We start from the raw sequence: 14,552 nt of genomic DNA on the forward strand, positions 1-14,552 counted from the left end.
TTAGCCACTGCGCGTTGGCCCGCAGGGACTCCGTGCACTTATTCCACCGCCTCGGATCCACCAGATCCCAATGGTCCGGGCTACCTTTTTTGTGGATGCTGACCACTCTCAGGTCCTCTAGGCTGAAGCCCTGGCCGTTGTGCACCTTGGTGTGGTACCTCACTGTGGGACATCTCACCACGGGCCGGAGCGGGCTGGGTGCTGGGCGCCTGGGGATGTGGCACCCTTGGGTCTGCAGATCTCGTGCACTGGTGGTTGAACTGTGTGGGGCCACGTGTCACTGCTAGACCTTGTGGAAACAGGGCCTCAGGATCATGTTGTTGGTCTGGGCACCTTGGCTGCAGCCAGTGAGCCTCCTCCGAGGGTGCAGAGCCAGGGAAACCATGTTATATCTTTTAAAAAAATATATTATTTTTAAAAAATTGAAGTATAGTTAGTTTACAATGTTGTGTCATTTTCTGGTGTACAGCATGTTTCAGTCACACATATACATACATATATTCGTTGTCATATTCTTTTTCCTTATAGGTTACTACAAGATATTGAATATAGTTCCCGGTGCTGTACAGAAGATACTTGTTTATCTATTTTATATATAGTAGTTAATATCTGTACATCTCAAACTCCCAATTTATCCCTTCTCACCCCTTTTCCCCCAGTAACCATAAGCTTGTTCTTTATGTCTATGAGTCTGTTTCTGTTTTGTAAATAAGTTCATTTGTGTCTTTTTAAAATGTTTTTTATATTCCACCTGTGAATGATATCATATGGTATTTTTCTTTCTCTTTCTGGCTTACTTCACTTAGAATGAAGATCTCCAGGTCCATTTGTGTTGCTGCAAATGGCATACTTTTATTCTTTTTTATGGATTAATGGTATTCCATTGTATAAATATACCACAACTTCTTTATCTAGTCCTCTGTCAATGGACATTTAGGTTGTTTCCATGTCTTTGCTATTGTAAATAGTGCTGCTATGAACATTGGGGTGCATGTGTCTTTTCGAATTAGAGTTTGCTCTGGATATATGCCCAGGAGTGGGATTGCTGGATCATATGGTAAGTCTATTTTTAGTTTTTTGAGGAATCTCCAGACTGTTTTCCATAACAGCAGCACCAAACTACATTCCCATCAGCAATGTAGGAGGGTTCCGTTTTATCCACATCCTCTCCAGCATTTATCGTTTGTGGACTTTTGAATGATGGCCATTCTGACTATTGTAAGTGACACCTTATTGTAGTTTTGATTTGTATTTCTCTGATAATTAGTGATATCAAGCATTTTTTTTTATGTGCCTATTAGCCACTTGTATGTCTTCATTGGAAAATTGCTTGTTTAGGTCTTCTGCTCATTTTTATATCTTGATTTTTCCAGTTTTAGGTACTTTTTGGTGACTTTTCTGCTGTGGAAGGGAAAGATTTAGCTCCCTCTCACCTGTCCCCCAGTCTTCCTCCCTGTCATGTATGGAATCACTCTCTTGACCCCTCTCCCACCTGGTACAGTTATATGATAATTCTGGTTAGAAAATTCAGTGTTCAGCAGTATGATTGTTATCTTTAGATAGTATTCATGCCTTAGTCATGAGGTGTATAATAATCATTCTTCTTTTCTTACAGAGACTTTTGAATGTTCTGCTGGAGTTAATAATCTTGTTTTGTTGTTTTATTTGGATTTTCATGTATGTATCCAACCCCAAACTCACTTACCTGAGAGTGCAGTTTGAACTTTTGCCTGTAGGATGAGTACAGGAGAACTGGTTGAAGGAGGAGTGGGAAGGGGGAAAGCACCTATGAAGAGGGAAGAATATGTGCAAAGGCCCTGTAACTAAAAGACACTGGTAGACGAGAAACTGTGAAGTGGTCAGGGTGAGTGTAATTTAGAGATTAAGGGAGAGAGAGATGAAATAAACTGCTGAAGAGGCAGGAAGGGCCAGGCCATGCACGATGTATAGGCCCTATTTTAATGGTTTGGTCTTGATCTTAATTATAGTTTAAAGAAATTCACTTAAGCATTTGCAGCAGAGGAGTGAGATGGCCAGGTTTAAACCTTTCTCTCCATTCTGTGCAAACCTTCTTATTTTTATAATGACATTCTATTTTGATTAAGTTAGTCAGGAGCTCTTCTATTGTTTGCAATCCATGAAGCTTAACTGATTCAGGGACTCTCTTGATTTGCATTCTGCTGTCAACACTCGGCTGGACTGGATTTCATTACACTGGGTCCTGTTTTATTCTGTCGTTTGAATATTGCCTGGAGCTACAAATACACCGTTCATAGAGTCTTTTGTATTTGTAGCATATAGTTGTTTTCAGTTCCCTTTAATAGATGTTGTTGCATTCAAATCCATTCACAGCTGTCATTTTTCAGATACAGTTCTCAAATTAAATCTCTTTTTCAGTCAAGTCTTTGACTATGTCAAAAAGAACTTTAATTTGTTTCTGGCCTGTGATCTCTTTTAAGTCCTAAGAATTCCAGGCATGATGATTGTCACTGCATGATTCAGCTGCAGTTCATTTGTTGTCTTGTTTCCATTCATTCAAAAATTTTATTTTATTTGTAAAAGGAACAAAACTCCATGATGTATGAGTATCACATTGTTTTTTCTTTCCCCCTACCTGTACTGAAAATGCTGTATCTGCCCACACTACCTCCTCTTCTTTCACTTGTGCTGATCAGACCCATCAGTGAACCAAGGATGGGGAGGGGGTTTCAAAAAGAGCTAAGAGATATTACAAAATGCAAACATGCAAAAAAAAAAAAAATGCTAGTACAAAAGAGAGTTCAGGAGGGGAACAAGGAAACATCTGTGGTGATAGTATATTGGGTAGTTAATTTTTTTTTTCTTCTAGAAAACTGAAGCGTGAAAAATGGAAAGAACAATTTTGAGTAGTTAACATGAAAGTTGGGGATGGAGAGACATGTGAGAAGAATTTTAAGATGTGATGCAGTTGGCCTTCTAAAAAAATGAATCTTTTTAAAATAATTCAAAGAGTCAGAATCAGAATGACTTTTTTTTTTTTTTGAAAATTACACTATTGTGAGCCTGGGTCATGCAGAACCCCACTTATATTTGAGTAATAGATTTGTGCTAAGATTGGGTAACAGCAGATGGAGCTCCAAGTTATTTTTTGGTAAATCAGCACGCCGGTGGCAGAGTTCTTTGCTGGTATAAAGAAATAGGCTCTGGGCATCGTCTGGAAGGGAGGGCAAAAGAAACAGCCACTTTTCCTGCATGAAAACATCTTGGGTATAGGATTTTTGAGAGGGTGTCTTAAGAAATAAAGGAACCAGGAAGATGGGGAGGAAGTCAAGCAACATGATGAAAGGTCTGGGATTTCAAGAAAAAATATGGCCACTGCCAAATTCCCAGTGGTGAAGACGGCTTTGAGAAATTTAAGAACAGTGATGTGTAATATTAGCTTTAGAACTGTTTGCTCTGCTGTGCATGCTACGATGGGTCCTCCTATGTCGTCTCCACCACTGCCCTGTGGGAAAGATACTTAGGGAGATACTAAGTTAACATAGAACAGAGAGATGATGACAATAGGAAGCTAGAATGAGTGAGAATAAGACTTCTGTGGATCTCGAAATAAGAATAAGTAGTAGTAATGAGACTGTAAGTCCCTAAAAATCTGTAGAAACCTTAGCAAGAGCATTATGGGTTGGGAGCATGAGCATTAGAGGCATGATGCTGTGCAATGGAAGCGACATGTGAACGAGAGAGCGCTGCAGCTCTTTTCCCATCATCATATCGTGGTTATTTCTTTAGATGGTTTTCGCTTTTTTGACTGGTGTGATAATCCTCCACAGTCAACTACTCAAGAAAGAATTTGCTAAGGTATCCTTTCTATTTGGAGGGAAGTGATAATTGAGTTCAAACAGCAACAACAACAACTTTGTTGCACTTCTAATGACGAAGTTGGCAAATCATAAGACATTGAATTTTACCGGGCTGGATGGGCTCCTGGGAAACCCAAGACTGAATACCTTGAACAGACTGTTCAGGGGTCGGCGCTCTACATGGCCTCTAGATCAGTGCAGCTGCAGGCAATTTGCAGGAGACTGGCAACGTGGCATGTGGACCCCGTGGCACTGAATGCTAATCTGAAACTATCCCCTCCAACAGCTTTTGCCATTCATCATTTTCACATCCAGATGGCTCCCATTGTCTTTCTAGTCCTCTTTTTGTGCAAAGTGGCTGCTCTTAAATCATGTATATTAGTCTTGGAAGCAATTTTATCTTTCATCTAGTAGTCCAATTACCACTCTTTGTAGAAGAGGAAATGGAAACCCAAAGAGGGGAAATATCACAGTCAGAACTACCCAGTTACTTAGTATCACAGCTGAGACTAGAACATTTAGAACATTCTTGGATCTCAGCCCGGTGCTCATTTCAGTTCACCAGGATCTCATAATTCTTGGGAAAACATGTAGCATAGGATTGGGAGTCAGATGATCTCAAGTCCAAATCTCATCTCTGTTATTTAACAGCTCTGTGATCTGGGTCGGTTAACTCCGTTTCCTCATCTGTAAAACCAGGATGATGATTGAACTGCCATCACAGGTTATCATGACAACAAATTGATACTGAGATTTAAAGTGCTTAGTACAGTGTGTGGTACATAGTAAATGCTCAGTTAATTAGCTTTTATTATTATAGTTCCAAATCTTTTCACATTAGAAGGTGAGGAATTGGTTCTTTCTAGTAGGGAAGGAGGAAGGAGGAAGAGTTGGTATTTTGTCTATGAACATCAGCATATTTTGACTATATACATGCTAATACTATAGTTCAGTCCAGTGATCATGGCTTGCAATGGTTGAAAACATCTTTCTTTGCTAGACAGTAGGGAGACTGAAAAATTTAATTTCTTAAATACTGTGCTGCCTGTTGGTATCTGGCATACATGTATTTGGTAATGATCATCAGTGGATCCTGTCACCAACTTGGGATACCAACTGTATATACAAGAGACTCTCTTGAATTCATGATACTCTGCATATTTAAGGAATTGTTTGATTTTTCAAGATTATAAAAATGGCTTCAAAATAAAAAAAAAACACTCAATCTTTTGTAGCTTCATAAGATAGCTGGTGTATGTAATAAGCTATCTAATTTTTAGAGGCATCAGTAATGCATTGAGAAACCTGAAAAAGAAGGCAAATTATATTAAACAACATATAATCCTCAATGTACTGGCTGTCAGTTGAAGACAAGACTTGAAATCTTGGAAGGTGATCAGCATCTCGAAGATACTGGAAAAATATGCACTGGGAAAAAAATAGCAAGGAAACAATGATGTTGGACATACTGATATTTACTCCGTACTGAATAGTCTTTCCTGTAAAATCATAACATCTTTACCATTAATTACAGAAATTCAATTTCCGTGACAACAAAAGCCTAATGCAGTGTTCTCCACAGACTAATTACAGAGGAATTCAATGAGGAAGAAAGTTTTAAGATTCAAATTCCCTTGGTTCTACCTAGAGATTCTGGCTCAGAAAGGCTAGGGTGGGGCTCAGGACTCTGCTTACCTAAAACCTGTAGGTGATTCTTGGGCACCTAAAATTTGAAACCACTGGCCTAAGGAAAGTTGTACTTTGGGAGTCTGTTGCTTCAAACAAAAATATGCCATAACTTAGGAAAACCTTATATACTTAAATCCTAGAATTAAAATTTATTAGGTAATGATTATAGGCATCTCTCAAGGATTTCTTACTCTATAAAAAGATTTGTCTGTTGTTTTTATAACAGTGAGGTTTTATCCATATGTGATGATTCTTTTTGTACAAATTTGATTAATGCCAACCTTCCTTCCCCAAACAACAAAAATCCAAACAAGCAACACATTTCCATAGTCAGCTCAAATCTGGCTCTGCGTTTAGAAGCTCCTCGGTATCTAAGTCTCTCACCATCCTGCTTTGTAATTTCATTTTCATATATTTGTAGCTTGTCTCCCTAACTATATTTTGAATACTTTCAAGAAAAGGGCCGTAAGTACATTTGCTTGTATTCCTCGCGTTCTTCCCTCCTCTCCTTCTTTCTAGCATGCTTTTATTCATTTATTCATCAAAATTTATCAAGTGTCTACTCTATGTTAGATACTATAATAAGTACCAGGGTTTAGGGGAAATCCAGGGAAACTAAGATGAGCGTATAGACTATATCAGGGGTTGGCATACTACAGTTCATTGGCCAAATCCAGCCAGCTGCCAGTTTTTATAAATAAAGATTTATTGGAATAGAGCCACACCCATTCATTTAGGTTATTGTCTGTAGCTGCTTTTGTGCTCAGTGGCAGAATTGAGTAGTTGTAACAGAGATTATATGGTCTGAAAAGCCTAAAATGTCTACTGTTCCCAGCCCTCCATATCCATGGGTTCTGCTTCCATGGAATCAACCAACCAAAAATCGAAAATAAATATTTTTTTTTACAAAAATTCCATTAAGTTTCAAAAAGCAAAACTTGACTTTGCCATGTACCAGCAACTATTTCCATTAGCATTTCCATAGTATTAGGTATTATAAGTAATCTAGAGACAATTTAAAGTATATGGAAGGATGTGCGTAAGTTATATACAAACACTATGCCATTATACAAGGGGCTTGAGGATAAGCAGATTTTGGTATTGCAGGGTGTCCTGGAACCAGTCCCCCACAGATACCAAAGGACAACTGTATTTGGCCCTTTAGAGAAGGTTAGCTGATCTCTGGATTATATGATTGCTAAGGTCCTGCCCAGTTCACAGCACTCTGTTGATGAGTGCTACGAGGTGGAAGTTCAGAGTACTATCAGGGGTATAAAAGGTAACTCAATTTAGATTGGGGTTTTGGCCATCTCAGGAGGCAATATTTAATCTGAGACCTGGAGGCTTGTAAGAGTTAAGGCAGGCCAAGGATGGGGGAAGGGCATTCCAAGCAAACATTTCTTGAGTTTTATAAGATTTTATTGCCCCCTCCCCACAAAGTGATGGCTCAGTAGAATGGGGAAATAAAAACATATAAAGGCTGTGATTTTTTTGTTATATGTAGGAAATATGATTAAATGATTTATAGTCTGAATCAGTGGTCTTACGCCTTTTTTGCAGCTAACCAGGCATGTGGAATTAGATGCCATTTAACCTTTTAGAGGAGGGATTAGCAAACTTTTTCTTAACGGGAAAATAGTAAATATTTTAAGCTTTGCCAGCCATACAATCTCTGCCGCAGCTACTCATTTCTGTTACTGTAGCGTGGAAGCAGCTGTAAGCAGTATGTAAATGAATGAGCATTGGCTATGTTTCAATACAACTTTGATTTATGAATAGTGAAATTTGAATTTCATATTATTTTCATGTGTCATGAAGTATTCTTGGATGTTTTTTAATAGATTAAAAATGTAAAAAAACATTTTTAGCTAATGGGCCACATGAAAACGAGTGGTGGGGTGAATTGAACTGGCAGGTCATAATTTGCAGACCCTTGTTTTGGTCTCCTGTTCTTTGCCTGTAAAAATGGGAGGATATTTTCTCTACCAGCCACCCAAGGTGATGACGATTGAGTGAGAGATATTTGTCACTGCAGTTCTTTGCTTAGGACAACATATTCAGATGTAATATATTGTAATCATTTACAAAATGATTGAATTATCCACAATTACAGGATGCACAGTTTTCCTGGGAGTTGATGAGAAATTAATCTTTTTCATGAATAATGTTTGCTGAAGGAAGAGAAAAATATGAATACATTTTTCATATGAAATAGGTACAATTATGGTTTTGTTATTCCTAATATTCTGAGAACACTGGTTGGTTGGTAAGTTATTTCCTAAGCAGAGAAGAAGGATTTGAGCTGATTACATCAACTCAGATATCCTATTGTAGTGTAGTTTTGTTCTTCTCATTCAATTTATCATTTTTGTGTAGATGATTTACTGTAAGAAAACTAAAGACTGGACTTGAGCAGGTACAATCAGGAATCAGCTTCATTATTTTCTAAGCACTTGCCTTCAGCTAGACTCTTTGGATTACCTTCCCCAACTCAGAGGATTTCTTTTGCAAATCTCAGACACTTTCAGGTATTCAAAGTCTCGTTTTCAGGTATTGTGAATTTGTGTACAACCTAAATCGAAACTTTAATTGCTCATCTAATTCAGGGTTTCTCTCTATTCAACCTCTTCCCTCGAAGCCTGACCACTGAATCCCCAGTTCACCAGTGGGAAAGGGCAACTTGGTTTATTCTTTGGTTCTGCTTGCTCCACCTGGTCTTTCATTCACTCTGCTGCCTCTGGCTCCTCTAAAGTAGAGCACAGAGTGTGTATAAGTATGTGTGTGTGTGTGCGTGTGCATGTGCATGCATGTGTGTGTGCTTGCCAAGTGTGTGGGCTGAGTTTACAGAGACGGTGCAAAATATCACTTGTCTGGTGCTGGTCAAATTGACTGCTGGTGCTTTCTTTCATGACAGGGGTAGCTCTTCCTATCATGGGGCACTTGTGAGGACTCTGGATACCCCATGAGGAACAAGTCCTGTCCTCTTAGGATATTGACATCCCCTTAGCTCCTTCCTGTCGGCTTCGCATTCCTGGTGTCTCTTTGTCCTGAAGCGGGAGAACTTTCATGATGGCTCTGGCTCAGCTACCTTTCTGTGTGAGCACCTGCCCCTACCTCTACATGCTGGATTTGTTTTCCCCAATCTCCCTGAAGATTCCCTTGCCGACCCTGCACATGGCTTGAGGAGAGAGACAGGATCTGTGTCAGAGCACTGTGTCTCCTCCTTATTGAATCTCTGGGCTTCTTTTATCCTGATTGGAGGTGTGTGATGGCCCAAGGGCTACTTCCAGACTGGTTAGCAACTCCATCAGAAGTATGTCTAGCACAACTCTGTTCAACATATGGGCGTTAAGTACCCATGATTGTCATTAGGTTTCCAGGAAACAGCAAGAAACGTGGCATGTAAATTGCTGTTTCATTTATACATGGCTATTTTCCCTGTCATATTTTCTCCTACTGTATTCATAAGCTATTTGAGGGCAAGACTTCTTTGAATTTTCTCAATGGATCATTGAGTAAACAGACATTCAGTCCCTCCTGATTACTAAGTCAATGGGGATTGAAGTCAGTGGGCTGATTCATTCGTTCACTGTTGAATGCCTACTATGTGCCATGCTTTGTTGTAAGTGCTAGGATACAGCAGACCAAAAAGACAGAACCCATGACTTCAAGGCTTTATTTTAGGGGTGGAGATAGATATTAAACAATCACAGGAGTCTACAGTTAATTTCAAATTTTGATGTTTGCTGTGAAATGAAAGTGCAGAGTCCTGTCAGCAAGTATAAACGGGAACTTTAAGAATAAATCCTTTCTTTTAAAAGATTTTATTATTATTTTTTTGGTTGAGGGAGGTAATTAGTTTTATTTTTATTTTTAGAGGAGGTAGTGGGGGATTGAACCCAGGGTGTTGTGTATGCTAAGCATGCGCTCAACCATTGAGCTATAACCCCCCCTGAGAATTTAATTTAAATTGGGGTGGTGGGTATCTCAGGATGTGGTGTTAATTTGAGACCTGGAGGATTTGTAAGAATTAAAGCAGGCCTGGAATGGAGGAAAAACATCCCAAGCTAAAGAAACAGTGTGCAAAGACCCTACTGCAGGGAGAAACTTGGTGTCCTACAGGATGCTTTGAATGAGGTAAAAGAAGGTGAGTGTAGCAGATCGTGAATTAGGGGAAAGAGTGGGGTGAGGTGAGAATAGAGAATAGTCTGGAGTTTGACCATAGAAGGAACACAGGCCATGAGAAAGAATTTGGATTTTATCTTAAGAGCAGTGGGATATAAATGAATCACTATGCTGTGCACCAGAAATTAACACACCATTGTAAATTGACTATACTTCAATTAAAAAAAAAAAAATCAGTGTTCTATTGTGTGATGGTAAAATGGGAATAGTGTTCCCTGCCCTACCATCCTATCCCTCATGGCCAGGCGATGATCCTCAGTTAAATTAAAAAATTAAAATAATTAAAAAAGAGCAATGGGAAGCTTTTGAAGGGCTTGAAGCCCCCCATTTGCATGCCCAGGTGGTTCAGATTCAATAACTTTTTGGCATAGGAACATAGATAATAAACACAGGAAAGATGCCTTATTGACAGAAGTCAGTGCCTCAGTCCGGCAAATCCCACTGCATTCAATGAAGACATTCTTCAAAAAGCCCATCATGTTCCCTGCTAGTCTGAGATGAGATTTGATCATCTAGGCAGAGTTGTGTTCAAAGGACCGTCCATTGCTGTGCGGAAACATTTTAGAGCAATCCTGCAAATTTCAGATAACCTAATGGCGAGAATCCTGCTCTTTCGGTGGGAAACCATAGCAGCGTGCCACTTAGAAGTCACACTATATAATCTATCTGTTCTTCAGTTAGTATTTTGCAGTCCAGAAATAGTCATTATTGCCTAATGTGAGTATGCAAAAGGTCAGGCAAATGTTAAGCCCCAGTGACTGTGCAGTTCTCTAACTGCACCTCTAACCACCGGATAGGGATGGGGAGCTGCACCTTCTCTTAGGGATGCATGATCAGGTGCATTGGGTCCAGGAAGGAAGAAGAAAATTGGGCTAATAGCTCTGTGTTTCAGCACAAATTGTAAGCCAGTCTTCAGTCTCTAAGTGCAAAGAATGGGGCTGTGATCCATAGAACTAGATCCTTTCCTAAAACCTCATAGGCAAACAGACTCAGTACCCCTTGGTACAATTCTTATTAAACTGCAAGATTTACAGTTCAGAGGTTTTATGTCCCAGCAACTTTCATGATTCTGCATACACTCCCTATTTTGCTTTAGGTGCAAAATAATAATGCATAAGTTCTCCAGTAAGTGAATGAAGGTATTGAGGAATTTAGAGACTCCAAGCTGCCAGCTTGGTGTCCGTCAGCGTGTCATGGTTAAAAGGGTCTTTTTTAGCAAAGAAAAAAAAAAAAAGAAATGGTAAGATCTTTAGGGAAGGGGATTGAAGATAGCTGGTTGCAGTATTAGTTTTGTTAGCATTTAGTCAGTAAAAAATGGTGAAACTCTACGGGAAGAAGAGAGAAAAGGGAAAGGAAAAGAATCTCCTGGGGTCTCCCACACTGCTGCTAAGTCATGTGGATGTGTTTTGTTTTGATGAGAATCACAACCTAAGGTGCTATTTTCTTCTCCTCTCTTCCTCTTAATGAGTGTATTTCTCCCCTCCTTTTTTTTCTCCCTGTGATCTCACTGAGTCTGTGTTGCCTTTTTGATTTCTCGTGCTTTGCACTGGCGTCATTTTGTGAAGTAGCTCCAGTGGTCAGTGTCCTCTGTCCATCACCCTCTCCCTCATCCAAGCATTACAAAGCTTGGTTGCTAAGAATATTTACTTCCCACCCTTGTTGACTCATATCCCCACTTTGTCAAGGGCTCACCAAGAAGACCTTGAAAAGAGACTGCCCAATTACATGGGCATGATGCCTTTGCAGAAGCCTAGGGGAAGAGGGTAATGCTACCCTGATGTAAAATGGGCATTTGTTTTAGGTCTGTACCTAAAGTGTGGGGAGGGAGAAAGAGAAGTAAGAACTCCTGGAAGTGATGCCCAGAGGTATTTAGTTTGCTTCATTTGTTCATCTGTTCCTTCATTCTTCTTCATTATTTGACAAATATTCCTGGAGCATCTATGTACCAGGTGTTGTGCTAAGTCCTGGGGATATAAGACAGACCTGAAAAGACACGGTTCCTACCCAAAGATCGCGCATGGTCTTGTTGGGCTGCACCCTGCCGGCCTGGTAATTGCCCAGCCGAGAGGCTAAAGAAACAGCCCAGAGACAGTGACAGAGACATCAGTGGTTTACTGGACAGGGGGATTCACACGTCTGAGCGAAGTCCTGGAGCGACACCCCACTGCAGATGGCAGGCAGGACAGGGCAACAGTCTTGGCTCCTGGGTCGGGGGGAAGGAGGGGGAGAGGGAGGCTACCAGTTCCAGGGGGATTCGATGTCAGCTTGGCTTATCAGTTACCAGGGAAGCCAGCAGCTGGGACGGGGGCAAGCACGTAGGCACTTACTGATTAAGCCCTATAATTAAGAGGATTGGATAGTCACGTAAGTAGGTGTAGGTCAAGCAGGGAACGCACAGAGAGCAAGAGGACAACCATCTTGAGTGGCCTGACTATACGGTCTGCTATGAAAAACAAACAAATAAATAGGCAGTTACAACACGGTGTGATAAGGACAGTGAGCCTTGGCATGTGGATTTGATGTGAGCGAGAAACTTTCTTTTGGATTTAGCTACTGAGATTTTATGGTTGGTTGTCACTGTGGCATGACTTATCATAACTAACAGACTGTATCTGGATAAGAGGAATTATACCCGCCTAAGTCCCCTCTCAAGGCTTTCTTTCATATTTCAGGGAAAAAGATCTCTCAGAGGCCAGGATTCACTCCACACACTGATCTCTCTTTAGCCGCAATACTGTAGAAATCGGCCCTTCCTTGCCTCTTTCTCCTCGAAACAGAAAGCTCAGGTGGGTATTCCTGCTGTTTGCCTTGTGTTTAATGGAATCCTCCTGCGATTTGGCTAAACTTGGCATCGGAAGGAATTTCACATCATCCATTCTCAGAAGCCGGGAAGCTAGTTCTCTTTCTTCTCTGCTTCAGTGCTCCTGCCTGATGCAGACAGCTGAGTAATTTTTCCCCTGCTTATGGCTCTTCCAGAGCACAAAAGCGGTCTTCATTTTAACATTAATGAGTTACTCATCCGATATAACCAGTTCTAGCAAGTAAATTACCCATAGCTGCCTATCAACGGGGCTAGCGCAAGGTGATTACAAAAGAGAGAGTTTTTTTTTACTTAAAATGAACTTGAGCTGGTTTCTTAAACCATACAGACCAACTCTTTTGGCCATCAATCAGAAGGGGGCAGTATAAGAACATGGTTTGCTTATCCCTAACTGCACAGACTCTAAATAATCTGCATTTTAGAATGTTTTTTATTAGAAATCACACTGTGTTTTGTGAAATTATATATATGTGTATGTGTGTGTGTGTATACACATATATATCCAGGGATGAGAAATTCGAGAGCATTAAAAAAAAATCCTCCAACATATATGAGAGACTTGGTTTAAACTGCAGGAGACCAAAGTAGAATTTTTCTAGCAAAGGTGGGGTAAAAGATCGGCTGGAGGAAGACCAGGCAAATGAGTTTAAGCCCACAGTAGCCTTGTTCAGCGTCTGCTCTTGGTGGAGTGGCTACTGGAGGGCTGAAAACGTCTATTTGTAGAATTTAGCTCTCTCATGTTCTCCCTCTGACTGGAGGCAGCTAACATTCCACAGTCCTTTAAAAAGGACTCCTAAATCAGCACTAATTTAGCATATTCAAGAGCGCCAACCACTAGTTATTTTGGAATAGGAAGACTGACTCTGAGAGGTGTGGAGGGAAGAACAGTGGATTCTGAGTTTGCCAGTGAGAGACTGAATGTCATCTCATCTCTCTAGACTTCAGTTATCTTCCCTCTTCAATGAGGAATCTGGATGAAATAACCTCTGTAGTCTGTTCTCTGTTTGAACATCTGTGATTCTACAGTCAAGCGTGATCATCCTACTACTGCTCTTCCTAGTACAACCCCTGCCAGAAATGTCACTTACTGAATTATTAACGTGCACCAGGCTTGTGTTAAGCGTTTCACATTCATTATCTTTAATCTTGAAGCAGCACTACGAGGTAGACATTATCAGGCTTATTTTATAGGTGTGGAGGTGGAGGATCAGGGAAGTCAAAGGAATTGTCTAAGGTCACAAAGCTAGCACGTGGTAAGGATATGATCCAAACCCAAATATTGTGACTCCTGAGGCCTTATTCTTAACCCCTCCCCGCTCTGCAGAACATGGGTTTTGTTTTGCTGGGTTTTTTTTTTTTTTCTGCTTCCATTACATTAGCATTTCACGTTCATAGGCGTGGCACCAGGCTACAATGATTGCTCTCTTTGGCCTCCCCATTCTTTCATTTTTCCATGTCTCACAAGGCCCTCTTCCTGCCTATCCAAATATTACTCATCCTTCAGTTTCTAGTTTATGCCTGCTCTCTTGCCTGACGATTCTATCCCATACTAATCTGTTTTTTCTTCTGGGATTTTATTGCATTTATAATCCATTCCGTGTAATTTAGACTCAGCTCGATATTGTCTCTTACTTTGCTCTGTGTTTTAAATAAGTTAGCCTTGTCAACATTAACTACAGTGCCAGGCTCTTGAGGACCAAGAACGCATCTTAGTCTTTTTAATCTCCTGCTGTGAGGAGCGTGGGCAGGGTTGCGTAACAAGCTGGGGATCAATACTTTCTTCTTGTTTGCTAGAGACAGACCTCAGGCAAAAATGATCCCTTTTGCTTCTAAAAATTACAACGGTCTCTGAGAAAAATTGTTTTCTAGCCTTGCTTTTTAAAAAAACAAACCCAATGAAGTTCCAAACCTCCTTGGCCAATATAGTCAATTGTTTCACAGTGTAACAATCAGAAATTAGTATTGTTATTATTTTTCATTAATGTTATACGAATAGTTAACATTGAAAGGTTACTTAC

The sequence above is a fragment of the Camelus ferus genome, chromosome 22, assembly GCF_009834535.1.
Source record: "Camelus ferus isolate YT-003-E chromosome 22, BCGSAC_Cfer_1.0, whole genome shotgun sequence".
Classification (NCBI taxonomy): Eukaryota; Metazoa; Chordata; class Mammalia; order Artiodactyla; family Camelidae; genus Camelus; species Camelus ferus.